Genomic DNA, 14,810 nt, shown 5'->3' with positions numbered 1-14,810 from the left:
CAGGCCATATCACAGCACTACCTCTGCTCTGCTCTCCTTCACCAACACTATACTTCATAACACAAACAATGGCCTCTTCTCTACTGCCGTATTTCTAGATCTCTCAAAGGCCTTTGACATGGTATCTCATGAGCTACTACTCTCTACTCTCCCCAACCTCTCCTTCTCACAATCAGCTGGTTCCACAACTATCTACACTGATGCCAGCAATCAGTAATAACACATCACCTAACCTCCCAGTTACTCTCGGAGTTCCCCAAGGGTCTATCCTTGGCCCTCTGCTATTCTCACTTTTCACTAACAACCTACATACTGCCACCACACAAGCATCTCTTATACAGTACTCAGATGACTCTACTCTCATCTGCTTTGCCCCCACTCTACCAGAACTACAACAAATCACACAGGAATCATTCTCTTCTGTAGAAAGCTGGCTATCCAATGCTCAGCTCCTACCCAACCCAAGTAAGGCAAAACTTCTCCTGTTCCAACCTTCCAAAGCCACCCAAAACACCCTCCACTTCAACATTCTTGCCAAAGACAATACCATCATCTTTCCATCAGAAAACACAAAATTACTCAGTTTGGAAATAGACAACAAAATTAGGTTTGACACCCACATATCTCTTACAGTAAAAAAAGTTTACAAGAAACTTGGTGCATTATATAGAAGCTGCCAATTCCTAACCAAGGCGGCTAGAATCTCCATAGTCAATTCCCAACTAATCTCCACCCTATTCTATGCATCCCCCATACTTACCAACCTTAGACAGACAGACCTACACAAGCTGGATGCTTGTTACAACAAAATTGCTAAATTTGCCACTGGAACCTCTTACTGCAGCCATCATTGTATCTCCCTTAAGAAACTAAATTGGCTAGAACTCCCACAACTCCTTCAACTCACCCTTGCTCATAAACTTATTAACCACCCACTTAACATCCCATCCCTTCAAACCCTTTTCCAACCCTATCACCCCACTAGGCCCCTAAAATCAATAAACAAAAATCAACTCACTGTTATCAAACCCAAAAACTCAGCAGGAGAAGCCATATTTTCATGTACCAGATCTAAACTTTGGAACAATCTTCCGCCCTCTATAACTACTCTACCTTCCAGCAGCCTTTTCAAGACTGCGCTCAAATTCCACTTAAATTTGCACTGTCTTTGTCCTTGTTCTAATCCAGACTAACATCCCCACCCTTGCCTCCCCCACACCTAGACTCTTAACCCAACTATACTACTGCCACTACTAACCACAGTCAGAAATAGCTAGTTGTCTTTACATACTTTAACATCTTGTCTGACAACTTTGTTACTAATATTATAAATGACAAGAAACTATCTTAACTTGCAACATTTACTGTATATACTGTTGATAATCAATATCTTGTTATTGTATTAAAGCCAACAACCTGTAATGTTGTTTACTATTGCTGCAACTTTGTATCTCTATTCATCATGTACATGATGTGGAGCTTTTCTCCCTGAGCATCCGCTGAAAAAGGACCTGCGTCCAGTCGGAATTTCCTGGTAAAGAAATGTAAATAAATAAATAAATATAGAAAGCCTTGTGGTTGTCTTTACTGTCTGCTGCAATTCTGTTTTCATAGCTAGCTTTAGAGGATTTGGTGAGGGATCTCAACTTTGTGTTGAGGCTGATAAGAGAGGTTTTCCAATCTTGGGACTTCACCTTATTCCGCATCAGTTTCCTTCTTCTGTTGTAGAGTTTGTTTATGGCAGGGGACCACCAGATTGGCTTCCTTTTTTTGGAGGAGAACGTTTTGGTTCTGTTGGGTATGGCGAGATCCATGCATTTATGTATGTGTTCTTACAGGGCATTACTGTATGATTTAACAGTCATGCAGCTGTTTTCCAATTGCATGAGTGCCGTGAAGTTAGCTACCTCTTTTTTTAGGAACCCAAAGTTAGCGTTGAAGAAGGTTTTCATGGTGGTTACCTTTGTGGGGGGGGGTGGATTTCCAAGGTGATTAGTTTGTAGTCGGTTTTAACCAGGGAGGAGATGACAATTGGTATAGAGCAATGGTCGCCCATGTTAGTAATGATCAGGTCAAGGATGTTGCTACCTCTAGTGGGGATAAGAACGAGCTGATCCAGGGCATTGGAATTAATGAATTCCAGGAAACGTTGGGCAAGTGTATTGGTACATGAGTAGTTTTCCCAGTTAATGGAGGGGTAGTTGAAGTCACCCAGTATGAGAGTGTTAGTTTGAACCCTGATATTCTCCAGGGTGCTTAGGAATGTGGAGTGTGAGTCTTAGGACATGGATGGGGACCTATAGCAGGCTACGACCTGAATCGCTGTCTTACCCAATGTTAGCTGTATCTGAAGTATCTCTGATGCGTTATGTTGGGCTACCAGTCTCGAGGTGTGTGCATCCTTTATGATTAAGGAAACACCACCACCTTAGGAGCTTTGGTCCAAGTTCTGGGGCCAAAAGGTGTGGAATGAGTAATAGCCTGGTAATGCAGGAGTGCCTTCTGGTGCCTTGAACCAGGTCTCTGTTACAGCACAAATGTTGATGTTCTCCATTTTAAGGAGTGCTTCAAGCGAGTGCATTTTGAAATTTAGACTTCTAGCACCGAACAGCATGACCCTCAGATTGCATTTGTTTGTAGATGTTACGGTTTAACAGACTGATAGTTCTCTGAAATATATTAGTGTTAGAATGTCAAAACAGGCAAAGGAGTCGAAACCTTCGGGTTTCAAAAAATGCCCAAAGTGTGGGCAAAAGATGTCCTTGACACACGGACACACAGAGTGTGTCTGTTGCTTAGGCGCAGAGCTTTTACAGGACTCTTGCACTATTTGTCATTCATTTAGTGCAAGAGTCCTACAAGAAAGGAAAAATAAGCTAATTTTAAGAGGTCTGATAAAGTCTAGATTTGCAGAAGCCATGGAAAAAGGTCAAAGCTCCCAGGAAAAGGCTAAGTCCCCTTCATCTGATCAGACTAAATCCTCCAAAAGATCCTCTACGTTGGAGGAGTCAGAGCCAGCTAAAAAGACACCTAGAATGTTTCCGACAGCAACTAAAGATATCAGATCAGAGAGACCATCAACCTTTGCTCCACTGGTTTCAGAGCCATTGGTTTTAACAGTACAGAGCCGGTCCCCTGCATTGGAGCTGGTATTTCCTACATTGTGATCACCACTGCTGCAAATGTCAGCTTCTCCAGCCCCACTGTCCAGATCCTCCAGGAGCCTTTCCGATTTTGATGTGGATCATGTGGTGTAGAGACTGCTGAAGACACTGACGCTGGCCAAACTTTTATCAGAACCGACCATCAGGGCCTTAGAACCCACTGTACCTCCCCTTTCTACCTCAATTCGTCCTCCGACCCATCCTGCAGTTTTGGAGCCAGAATGAGTGAAACTGATGGTGATGGGATTGTTGGAACCGAGACCTGCTGCAGGATCTTCAGCTCCTACAGTTCAGACTACCTCGGGTCCGTCTGAGGAGTCTAGGATCTGACACTCATCGGTTGGCTCCAGGGGGGATGAGTGAAGCTGAGGTTTAGTCAGATATGACCCTTCCTCTCGAGGCTTCGTCTCACATGAGCTCGGCTCATACCTCTGCCTTGGAGCCTGCTCCTGTGGTACCAGGGGTGCCTCTCGGTCCCTTGGAGCCGGAGCCTCCTTTGGCTCATGAGAGTGGGGCTTTTGAGGCTATGAATAGAACCTGTCATCAGAGACAGCCTCCCCTTTGGTTACTCCCTTGCCATCCCTTACAGCACTGGTGTCTGTCTCAGCAAAACTGACTCCACGAAGGTGTAGAGATCCAGAACTTCAGGAAACTCCAGTGGGTGTACCCTTATCTTCCAAGACCTCTCCAGAATATCCTTCTGAAGAGGGCCCTTGAAAGAAAACTTTCAAGAGGAAGCATTTGGACTCCTCATAGGAGTCAATTACATCTGATATGGACCTCGATGATTCAGAAGGGTCCCCAGGGTTGCCCTTTGATGATGTCTCTTTTGCGGACATCCTAGAAATCCTAAAACAGAGAGGCAGCTGGAAGCCCATAAATCCTACTGATGAGGTGACCATGTATCTGAAAGCTTTTGGATCTCGCCCCTCCTCCTCCTGGGTGTCTCCACCTTTCAACGAGCTCATGGAATTAGTTTATTGAAAGGTGTGGGAGTCTCCAAACACAGTGGAGCCTGTCCCTAGGAAGCCGAATAAATTTATCACCAGCCAAGAAGACAAAGCTTTTTTAACAAAAGGTGTTCCGATAGATGCTATGGTGGTGGCAGCAGCCACTAAAAAGGAGTTATTGGAAACTTACTCATCTGTTCATCCGCCAAATAAAGATTCACGCACGATGGACAGAGATGGAAAGTGCATGCTTTCATCAGTGGCCTTTACCCTCAGGTCTCTGAACTATTTAACCCACTTTACTAGGTTACAGAGAGATCTCATAAAAGGGCTAGGAGATTCTCTCCAGGGTTCAGTAGCTGAGGGGATATTGGAGAAAGTATTATCCTAGCTCTCCACCCTTAACTCCCTGGTGAACTCGTCCATGAGGCTAATCTCTTATGCAGCCGATGAAGCGAGTAGGTCAGCGTGCTCAGGAATAGTCATTAGGAGACACTCCTGGATGCATCTCTGTAACTTCATGGAACCCTTCAAGTCATCCTTTATAAATACCCCCTTTGATGGCTCATCCTTGTTTGGGCCTAAAGTAAAAGAGACTTTAACCATGTGTGAACATGAGGGAAAAACTCTGTCTGCTGTGGGAGTACATTTTTCCACCCCTTCCAGACCCTATCCCAAGGGTCAAAAGGGGAGAAAGATATAGTTCCAGAAATCCCAGAAAGTTTTTCCTGACACAGATGGTGAGCCCTCCTTCAGGGGCAGAGGAGGAGATAATAATGGAAGACATAGACCACGTGGCAGAGGGGGGTCCGCAGAACAAAGGTGACCGTGAACTTCGATAAGCCTTTTCAATACTCCTGAGAGGAGGCCCGTCTGTCCCAATCTGGAGGGAGTCAGGGGATGCTTGTCTTTGTATCCAGTCACCTGGCTAAAAATTGCAAAAGACAGATGGGTACAAAGAATCATATCCAGAGGTTACTCAGTACCCTTTTCAATGCCACCTCCACAAATCAAAAGAATCCTGGATGTTCCAACCAATCAGAGGGATCAAGCAATCATAGAAATTCAAAAGCTGCTAGAAAAAAGAGCTATCCAGTCAGTCCCCTCAGACCAAATAGGATCCAGAACTTACTCAAGATTCTTTTTAGTTCCAAAGAAGACAGGGGACTGGAGACCCATATTAGATCTCAGCAGACTGAACAAGTCAGTAAAAAAGACAAAGTTCCGGGTGGTCACATTGCAGTCAATACTTCCTTTTCTATGAAAAGACAATTGGATGTACTTGATAGACCTTCAGGATGTGTACTAACACATCAAAATGGACAGGCCATCCAAAAGTCACCTGTGATTATGGCTGGGAGCCAGTCATTAACAATTTCGGGCTCTGCCCTTTGGCCTCACTACAGGCCCCAGGGTGTCCACCAAATGCATGGCAGTAGACACAGCTCACCTGAGGTGACTAGGATTCCGAGTGCTTCCATACTGGTTCCTAACTGCCACCACCAAGCATCTACTCATCCTAGCAAGGGACACAACCTTGAACCTATTTGCACAGTTAGGAATTACTGTCAGTTATGAAAAATCTGCCTTATTGCCATCTCAACATACCTTTTAATCATCTACACAAACAAAACTTCAAGCCAGAGAGGTTCTAAAGGTACTAGGCACAATGGCAGCTGCTATCACAGTGATTCCCTTGGCACACATGCATATCAGGATCCTTCAGTGACTTCTTTTTGCACAATGGTCAATACAGACATTTCCAATGTCTCACAAGATTATTCTGACGCAAGCTTGCAAAAGAGATCTACTTTGGTGGCTTCAATCAGACCAGGTGATAATAGGCAAACCCCTTATTCCCCCAACTCCATTAGCCACAGTGACCACAGATGCTTCCCAGATAGGGTGGGGGGAATTATCTAGGAAGAACAGCCCAAGGCATGTGGCAAAAACATGAGGTTCACTTACACATCAATGTTCTAGAGATGAGAGCAGTGCTTTTAGCATTGTAGGCATTCCAAGACTCTCTACCTGTAGGAACAATTGCAGTCCAAACAGACAATATGTCAGTGGTATGGTACATAAACAAACAAGGAGAAACCAAATCATATCCCCTTTGTCGAGAGGCCCTCAGAGTTTGGCAGTTGGCAACAACCTCCCAATGCTTTCTAATAGCAATGCACATCCCAGAAAGATCCAGCATGATTGTGGACAAACTCAGGAGAGAAATATGGATGCCTCACAAGTGGTCCCTCAAACAAGAGGTAGCGGAGAGCATTTTCCGCAAATGGAGCCAGCCTTGCTGCTATCTTTTTGCCATGTCCACAAACACAAAATGCAGCAACTACTTTGTCCTAATCCCCACTCCAGGGAAGGCCCCGAGGGATGCACTAATGCACTATTGGCCTCCGGGACTCATATATGTTTCCCCCCCTTCCTATTAATAGCCAGAGTTATACAGAAAGCCAGCATATTGGAAAGGGCCTTAATTCTGATAGCCCCTTACTGGCCTTGTCAAATTTGGTTCCTCTTCCTACAACCTCATCTTCAGGAGGAACCTTGGAATCTGGACCCAGTGCTGGATCTTCTGATCCATTCTTCAGTAGTTCCTCACCCATCCTTAGAAACCCTCTAGTTGACAGCTTGGCTGTCTGGTTCCAAACATAGCCAGGTTACAAAATCACTCATCTCCAACACGACACATTTTGATATCTTCTCATAAGACATCGACAAGGAGACTGTATCCTAGCAAATGGTAAAGGTTTTCTAGTTGGGCTTTAGAAAATAAAATTGACCCTTACTCTGCACCCCTTCCTTCTATTTTAGAAGTTTTAACAAAGCTTTTTGAAGAAGGTGCTGCAGCTGCTACCATCAGGGTACAATTAGCTGCAATATCAAATTTTCATCTAGGTGAAAATGGACCAAACATTATGTCACATAGATTGTGTAAAGCTTTTCTTAAGGGTACTTGTCTTTTAAGGCCACCAATAAAACCTCCACTACCACCATGGAACCTCAACTTCATCCTATAAGGGATAATTCTTCCACCATTTGAACCTGCATCTTCATGCGAGTTAAATTTTTGAACTTGGAAAACTATCTTTTTAGTGGCCATCACTTCAGCTAGAAGGGTGTCAGAACTGCAAGCACTTTCAATCACCCCCCTTCCCTCTTGCTTCACAGTGACAGAGTTTCCCTGTGTACAAATCCATCCTTCCTACCTAAAGTCTGTTCAGAATCCAATTTAAATCAAACCATAGAGTTACCAGTCTTTTTCCCCAGGTATGGCAGTAAGGCAGAATACATGCTACACCAACTTGATGTCCACAGACAGTTATGTTTCTGTTTACATAGAACAAAATAATTCAGAAAATCTGATTAACTTTTTGTGTTATTCTCAGAAGCTAAAAAAGGTACAGCGGTAGCAAAAACCACCTTGTCCAGATGGATATCGGACTGTGTTTCCTTTACTTATAACTCAGTAAATAAGAAATTACCAGGCAAAGTAAAGGCCCATTCAAATAGAGCTATTGCTACTTGTTCAGCCTTTTGTGCCAAAGTCCCTATAGACACCATTTGTGCAGGAGCAACTTGGGCAACACCTCATACCTTCATCACTCATTACAAAGTAGATATGGCCTCCAGGGACAGGGCTTCCTTTGGGTCCACTGTGGTGAAGAATATACTCCCGTAAGCCAACCAGGATTAATGGTGCTAGGGACGCTGTCCCATCAGTTAAAAATGAAGGTGAGATAGGACAACTTCAGATAAAGAAGTTATGCTCTTACCATAACATTCCATGTGAGTTGTCCGTCTCACCATTCAGTCTTACATCCCTCCCTCCAACCTCCTGGGAGATCTGGATTTTATTAATAATTGGACTTTGACTTGGACCTTTTTCAAGGGTTTTTCTTATAGTATAAGAGATACCCTTTATACAAATGTTAATACACATGCAAACAAGATCTGAGGTGCACACTAGAGCATCATGGGATAGGAGATTAGCCTTGAGCTAGTTGAAGACCTCGAGCTTGTAAAACCGGCCAAGTCAGAGCCAAGGTTCGGCTCCAAACCCATCAGTTAAGAATGAATGGCAAGAATGACAACTCACATGGAACGTTATGGTAAGAACATAACTTCTTTTTTTCTGTTAATATTAGATCTAAATCCCCCATTTATTCTATCCTTGGAAAGTTTGACATCAAAATATGTCATTTTTCCTTTATGCGTATTTATATGTGAACCTCAGAAAATCCACGGTACTGTTAGCATAGTCAATAAATTCTAACACCTCTTCATGTGTGTCCATCTATAAAATATTAAATATCATCAAGGAAACTTGCGTAAAATTTCCAATTGCTGAAGTTACTGTTGCAAATAAACTGTGTTTCCCAATATGCCATGACCAAATTTGCAAAAATTGGAGCAGGTATCTTTGATTAAAGTATTTTGTGTGTGAAGTGCTGTATTCAGTCCATTTTTTCCACTACAGTTCACAAGTTACTGGTTTGTTGTTTTATTGTTGAGATTATTGGTTCAATCTCTTTCTCCTTAACTCTCAGTGTCTGTGTCTTTTGTATCTCTACATTAAAAGTCTGTACTAGAATGCCTTTTCTAATCCAAAGACTGTACTACATCGTTAAGACTGTACTATAATACCTTTTGTACCTTAAAGAATGTATTGTATTACCTGCTTCCCATGTCTTACTGTAACTGTTTTACTGTACCATATTGTGTTCCTCTTACAAGTTTTACTAGAACTGTAATCATTATATTGGTGTACCTTATGTTTTTGTTTATTCTGTCTTCATTAAATGATGTAACATGGAGCTTTTCTCCCTGGGCATCTGCTGAAAGGGGCTCTTTTTGTCCTAATCAGGCTTTTCCAGTAAACAAATGGTAAATAAATAAATCCATTGCTAAATCATTGAACTTTTCTCTTATTCATACCTTCATTTTCAGGCTACACCTTGCATTAACAACATTCTTAGTGGCATAGTTACCTTAGCAAAACAAACAAACAAAAAAAAAAAACAGTCTTGTAATGTAAGAGTTAAAGAAAATCAAAATTAACAACCAAACATTCCATTGAGGAACCACTGGAGCCAGAATGCATTTAGCACTTTCATCTTTTATTGTCAAGACTTCTTCAGAATAAAAACATGTCTGTTTAAAACTCAGCTTATTCTTACATGATCACATATAAAACCAAAAGGCAGAGTTTATAATTTGGCAGCTTTATTGTTTAAAATACGCGGCCACCGTGGTGCAGCAGTTAGCGTTGCTACCTCACAGCAAGAGGTTCTCTGGTTTGATTCTCGGCTGGGGTGCCTTCTGTGCGGAGTCTGCATGTCCTCCCTGTGGTCGCGTGGGTTTTCTCTGGGTGCTCCGGTTTCCTCCCACATCCCAAAGACATGCTGTAGGTGGATTGGACACTATAAATTGGCCCTAGGTGTGAGTGTGTGTGTGCCTTCTGTGGAAGGTTGGGCGCTGGGCTGGCAACCCGACACTGTAAAACTCCACTGCCAATCATGAGCGGACAGGTGATCTGCTGTGGCGACCCCTAACCGGGAAAAGCCGAAAGAAGAAGATTGTTTAAAATACATGTAATATTCAAATTGCCATTTAACCCTGGATTTATGTATGCCCCTAACATGGGCTCCCAACACAGTTCTTTTATTTCAAGCAAGTTGTTAATGTCTCCTTTGAAATAATCATTTTCCACCCAATCAAGCAGAAAGAAAGTAACACTTTTTACAATTCATACATGTTGAAGAGTATTTATACAAAGCATTCTTCTAATTTTTATTGTTGATAGCCTGTACATGTTTGCATACTCACTTTGAGAGTTTTCTGGTTGTTTTCCTACATAGAAGGAATCACAGCTCTTACAAATATCAGCTTGTACAATCCCTGTACTGTTACAGTCAGTGTTGTGTAGTACTTATGGATCTCTTATATCCACTTATAATGACATAGTTTCTATAAAATACATACAAGGCAGAATGTTTTTTTTGTTTGTTGTAGGTCATTACTGTTACTTTATTTTATTCTGAAATGTATTATTGTATGTTTAAGGGTGTATTGCTTTGTGACTTGGATGACATAGCATGTAACCTATAAAAGGAGTAAATATCAGTTCAAACACATATATCAATAAGGATATACATATTCACACAATAAAACAGCTTTTATTATGGTAATTTTATATACAATGTAAATGAATAATTATAAAATTATGGGATGTTTATCATTTACTGAAAATTATGGGATGTTTATCATTTACTGAAAATAAGGAATTTATTTTGTCTTCAAGTCTTAACAAAACTGCAGATTTTTAGTTTAATTCCAAGTGATTTGTGTACATGTGAAGGTTGCGACATTTTTTATTATATAATCTATTTTTTAATGAGTTATCACCTATTATAGATATATTACAGACTTTTCAGTCTTGTCTTAACCGGTAACCTGTTATCGGCAGTTTTCCTTGATCTGTCTAAGGCTTTCAGTATTGTTTCCCACCTCAAACTTCTTGACAGACTGTCCTCATTAGGACTGGAGACATCAGCTCTCTTCTGATTTGACAACTTTGTCTTGATCCAACAATTTGTCAAATAGCTACCTGACATCTCCTCCTTCCTTCCTTCCTGTAACTGTGGGAGTTCCCCAAGGCTCTGTTCTGGGGCAAGTTCTCATTAACATTTTCATAAATCATCATCTTCTTTCAGCTGTTCCCATTAGGGGACGCCACAGCGGATCATCTGTTTTCATTTCTTCCTGTCCTCTGCATCTTGCTCTGTCACACCAACCACCTGCATGTCCTTTCTCACCACATCCATAAACCTTATCTTAGGCCTTCCTCTTTTCCTGTTACCTGGCAGCTTCATCCTTAGCATCTTTTTCCCAATATACTCGGCATCCCTCCTCAGCACATGTCCAAACCAATGTAATCTTGCCTCTCTGGCTTTGTCTCCAAACCTTCCAACCTGAGCTGACCCTCTAATATGCTGATTCCTAATCCTGTCTACCCTCGTCACAACCAGTGCAAATCTTACATCTTTAACTCTGCCACGTCCAGCTCTAATTCCTGCCTTTTTGTCAATGCCGCTGTCTCCAACCCATATAACATAGCTGGTCTCATTACCCTCTTGTAGACCTTCCCTTTCACTCTTACTGGTACTCGTCTGTCACAAATCACTCCTGACACTCTTCTCCACCCTCTCCATCCTGCCTGTACTCTCTTCTTCACCTCTCTTCCGCACTCACCATTACTCTGAACTATTGATCCCAAGTATTTAAACTCATCCACCTTCGCCACATCTACTCCTTGTATCCTCACTATTCCTCTATCCTCCCTCTCATTCACACACATGTATTCTTTCTTAGTCCTGCTGACCTGCATTCCTCTTCTCTCTAGAACATATCTCCATCTCTCCAGGGTCTCCTCCACCTGTTCCCTATTCTCACTACAGATCACAATGTCATCTGCAAACATCATAGTCCACAGGGACTCCTGTCTGATCTCATCTGCCAACCTGTCCATCACCATTGCAAATAAGAAAGGGCTCAGAGCTGATCCTTGATGTAATCCCACCTCCACCTTAAACGCATCCGTCACTCCCACTGCAGACCTCACTGCTATCACACTACCCTCGTACATATCCTGTACCACTCTTACATACTTCTCTGCCAGTCCCGACTTCCTCATACAATACCACAACTTCTTGCTAGGCGCCCTGTCATATGCTTTCTCTAAGTCTACAAAAACACAATGCAACTCCTTCTGACCTTCTCTGTACTTCTTCATCAACACTCTCAGAGCAAGCATCGCATCTGTAGTGCTCTTTCCCGGCATTAAACCATATTGCTGATCACTAATCATCACTTCCCTTCTTAACCTAGCTTCCACTACTCTTTCCCATAACTTCATGCTGTGACTGATCAATTTAATCCCTCTGTAGTTACTACAGCTCTGCACATCACCCTTATTCTTAAAAATCGGTACCAAAACACTTTTTCTCCATTCCTCAGGCATACTCTCACTTTCCAAGATTTCATTAAACAATCTGGTTAAACACTCCACTGCCACTTCACCTAAACACATCCATGCTTCCACAGGTATGTCATCTAGGCCAACAGCCTTTCCATTCTTCATTCTCTTCATCCTTACTTCCTCCTTGCTAATCCATTGCACTTCATGATTTACTATCCCCACATCATCCAACCTTCTCTCCCTCTCATTCTCTTCATTCCTCAACCCCTCAAAGTACTCTTTCCATCTGCTCAACACGCTCACTTCTAAGTACGTTTCCCTCACTATCGTTTATCACCTTTACCTGCTGCACATCTTTCCTAGCTCGGTCCCTCTGTCTAGCCAATCAGTACAGAAAGAGCACTGCAACAACATATCTACTCCCAAGCCTTCTTTATAGCACCCTAATTTTATTAATGTACAAGTCCTACCTTCCAGAGCAGTGCTGTAACAAAGTAGCAACATGTGCAGCTGATCTGCTTTACCAATCTCACCTCTGTGTGGCTCTAATACAGCTCTGTTGGACTAATTTACTGTGTATCCTACTTACAACTTGTCACCACTCACAACCTCATATTCAAACCCCAAAAAAAATCTGACCCTGGCCTACATCCACCTTAAAAAAAAACAAACACAAGAACCCTTTGCCCACCACCAGACAAACATTTGCTGCAAATAAACAAATCAAACAAATTAGAAGGTGAAATCACCCCACTTCTAAAACTAATTGATAATCCAAAATCCTTTACACAACAACTAAAACAACATCTGATGCACTCATAAGCCTGCTCTTGCTCTCCCTTTGGACAGTCCTATACTTTTAATAGTCTCTGCACTAATTTTACAATTATATCCAGTGCAGGTTCCAGGAAAAGCCGAAAGAAGAAGAATCATCTAGTGCAGGTTCCCTTAGATTCATCTCCCCTTAAAATCTCACATGTTCTCTTCTTCTTACCTCCTTCATTTAAACTTCCCCTTTCCTCCTTGATTTCTTACTTGCCCCTTCCCCCGATACCTCATTTCCTGATAGATCCTACACTATACCGCTAGTGAACCTACTGTCCCCCAGCCTGAACTCTTTTGTCAACACCACAATATGAGCCTTTGCATCATTTGTACGGTATGTGCTTAAAAGTTACATCTTCTACATTGTAAATATTTTCAACTGTTGCGATACTGGAGCTTCTTTTTAGACTGCATGTTAGACTGATTGTGAACTATAATCTGTATGCTAGGTATTACTTTTGCTGCTTTTCTTCCCAGGCCCCTGCTCACAACGGGCTCTACCCATATGGGCTATCTTGGCAAATAACATAAATAAATTCATAAAATAATTTCACAAGTGTAAGCACCCTGTATACAGGGCTTATATAGGCCCTAGGGCCAATAGCCTAGTACTTACCTATATGATTGGATGGGAGATAGGAAATTCACCCCGGGGATCACTTCTGTGGCTCTGCTTGACAGGGGCAGAGGAAAATAATTTTCTTGGGTGGCAAAAGCCAGGGTACCGTTTGGGTAGGCTTATATAGGCCCTAGGGCCAGTAGCCTAGTACCTACCTATGAACACATTTGAGATTTTATGGTTTTATTTCTTTGAACTTCTGAAACTTAATGAAAATACAAGGTAAGCAAGTTCTTAAGCTGTGCAAAGTTTATATATATATATATATATATATATATATATATATATATATATATATATATATATATATATATTATGTAAGTAGCCTAAAGCATCAATTCCTGAGAATTTTTTTACAATGGAAGTTGAAGAAAATGAAAGCCCAACAAATAAAAATATGTTGTGATTAGTAAATGATGTTTAAAATGTATGAACACCAATGTTTTCAGCAAAAAAAAAATAACAACCCCTCCATAAAAGTCATATTCAAAGTTTTTACATCAATATATTAGATTTATACTTTTTTGTAGACTTCTTACAAGTGACTTTTCATATCTTTGAAACATACAGGTTAAATTTAGAATAATGTGTACTTTTGGTAGCCAGACTTAACATGTCATGTGATAGCAAGCAATTCCTTTCTGGGTGCTCATTTGTTGAGATGCTTACAGAAATATGAACAATTATTTCTGTATAAGTAATTAACAGAGCAAGCTGAACTCATTATCCGTCAAGCTGCGCAGCTTAGTACAAAAGTATCCATGACAAGGTTCTCCAGCATTCTCTAACGTTTCATTTGACACCATATAGCAGATCATAGGTCACTTGGATTTAGCAATATTATAGTAACTATTGGAATGATGCATATCTGCATAAAGGCTAACAGAAATAATATCTCTGGTGTAATGTATTATGCTGTCAGTGTGGTATTGTATTTTCTGTCTCTCATCATTGCATTTCCCTTTATGTACCCCTAAATAACCTGTAACTCACTCATGTATGAATGTTTTAATGTAACTATGAAGTTATGCATAATAAGTAAAATAAAGGCTAACATATCCACTGCACTGCATCTTAGACAAACAGTTGTAGTTTCATTTCATTCCTCATATCCTCCCTTTTCACATTCACTGGCAAGGCATGACTGAGGATGAAAGCTGCAAATAATGTTAGGATTCCATAATGAGCTGTGGTTATGAAGAAAATCATGAGAAGGCATTATAGGTGTGAGTGGGTTACAAGTAAGTGATGGTGAAACA

General features: G+C 41.4%; 1 protein-coding gene across 1 annotated transcript in view; it reads left to right on the top strand.

The window, feature by feature from the left end:
* Positions 1 to 14,810, top strand: part of TTLL6 (tubulin tyrosine ligase like 6) — a 1,150,444-nt gene that overhangs the window by 704,341 nt on the left and 431,293 nt on the right. The gene's annotated exons all lie outside the window — the stretch shown is intronic.

This window comes from Protopterus annectens, chromosome 13.part0 (genome assembly GCF_019279795.1).
Source record: "Protopterus annectens isolate FY-2018-M chromosome 13.part0, PAN1.0, whole genome shotgun sequence".
In the NCBI taxonomy this organism is placed as follows: Eukaryota; Metazoa; Chordata; order Ceratodontiformes; family Protopteridae; genus Protopterus; species Protopterus annectens.
This window is presented reverse-complemented; position numbering and strand designations above follow the sequence as displayed.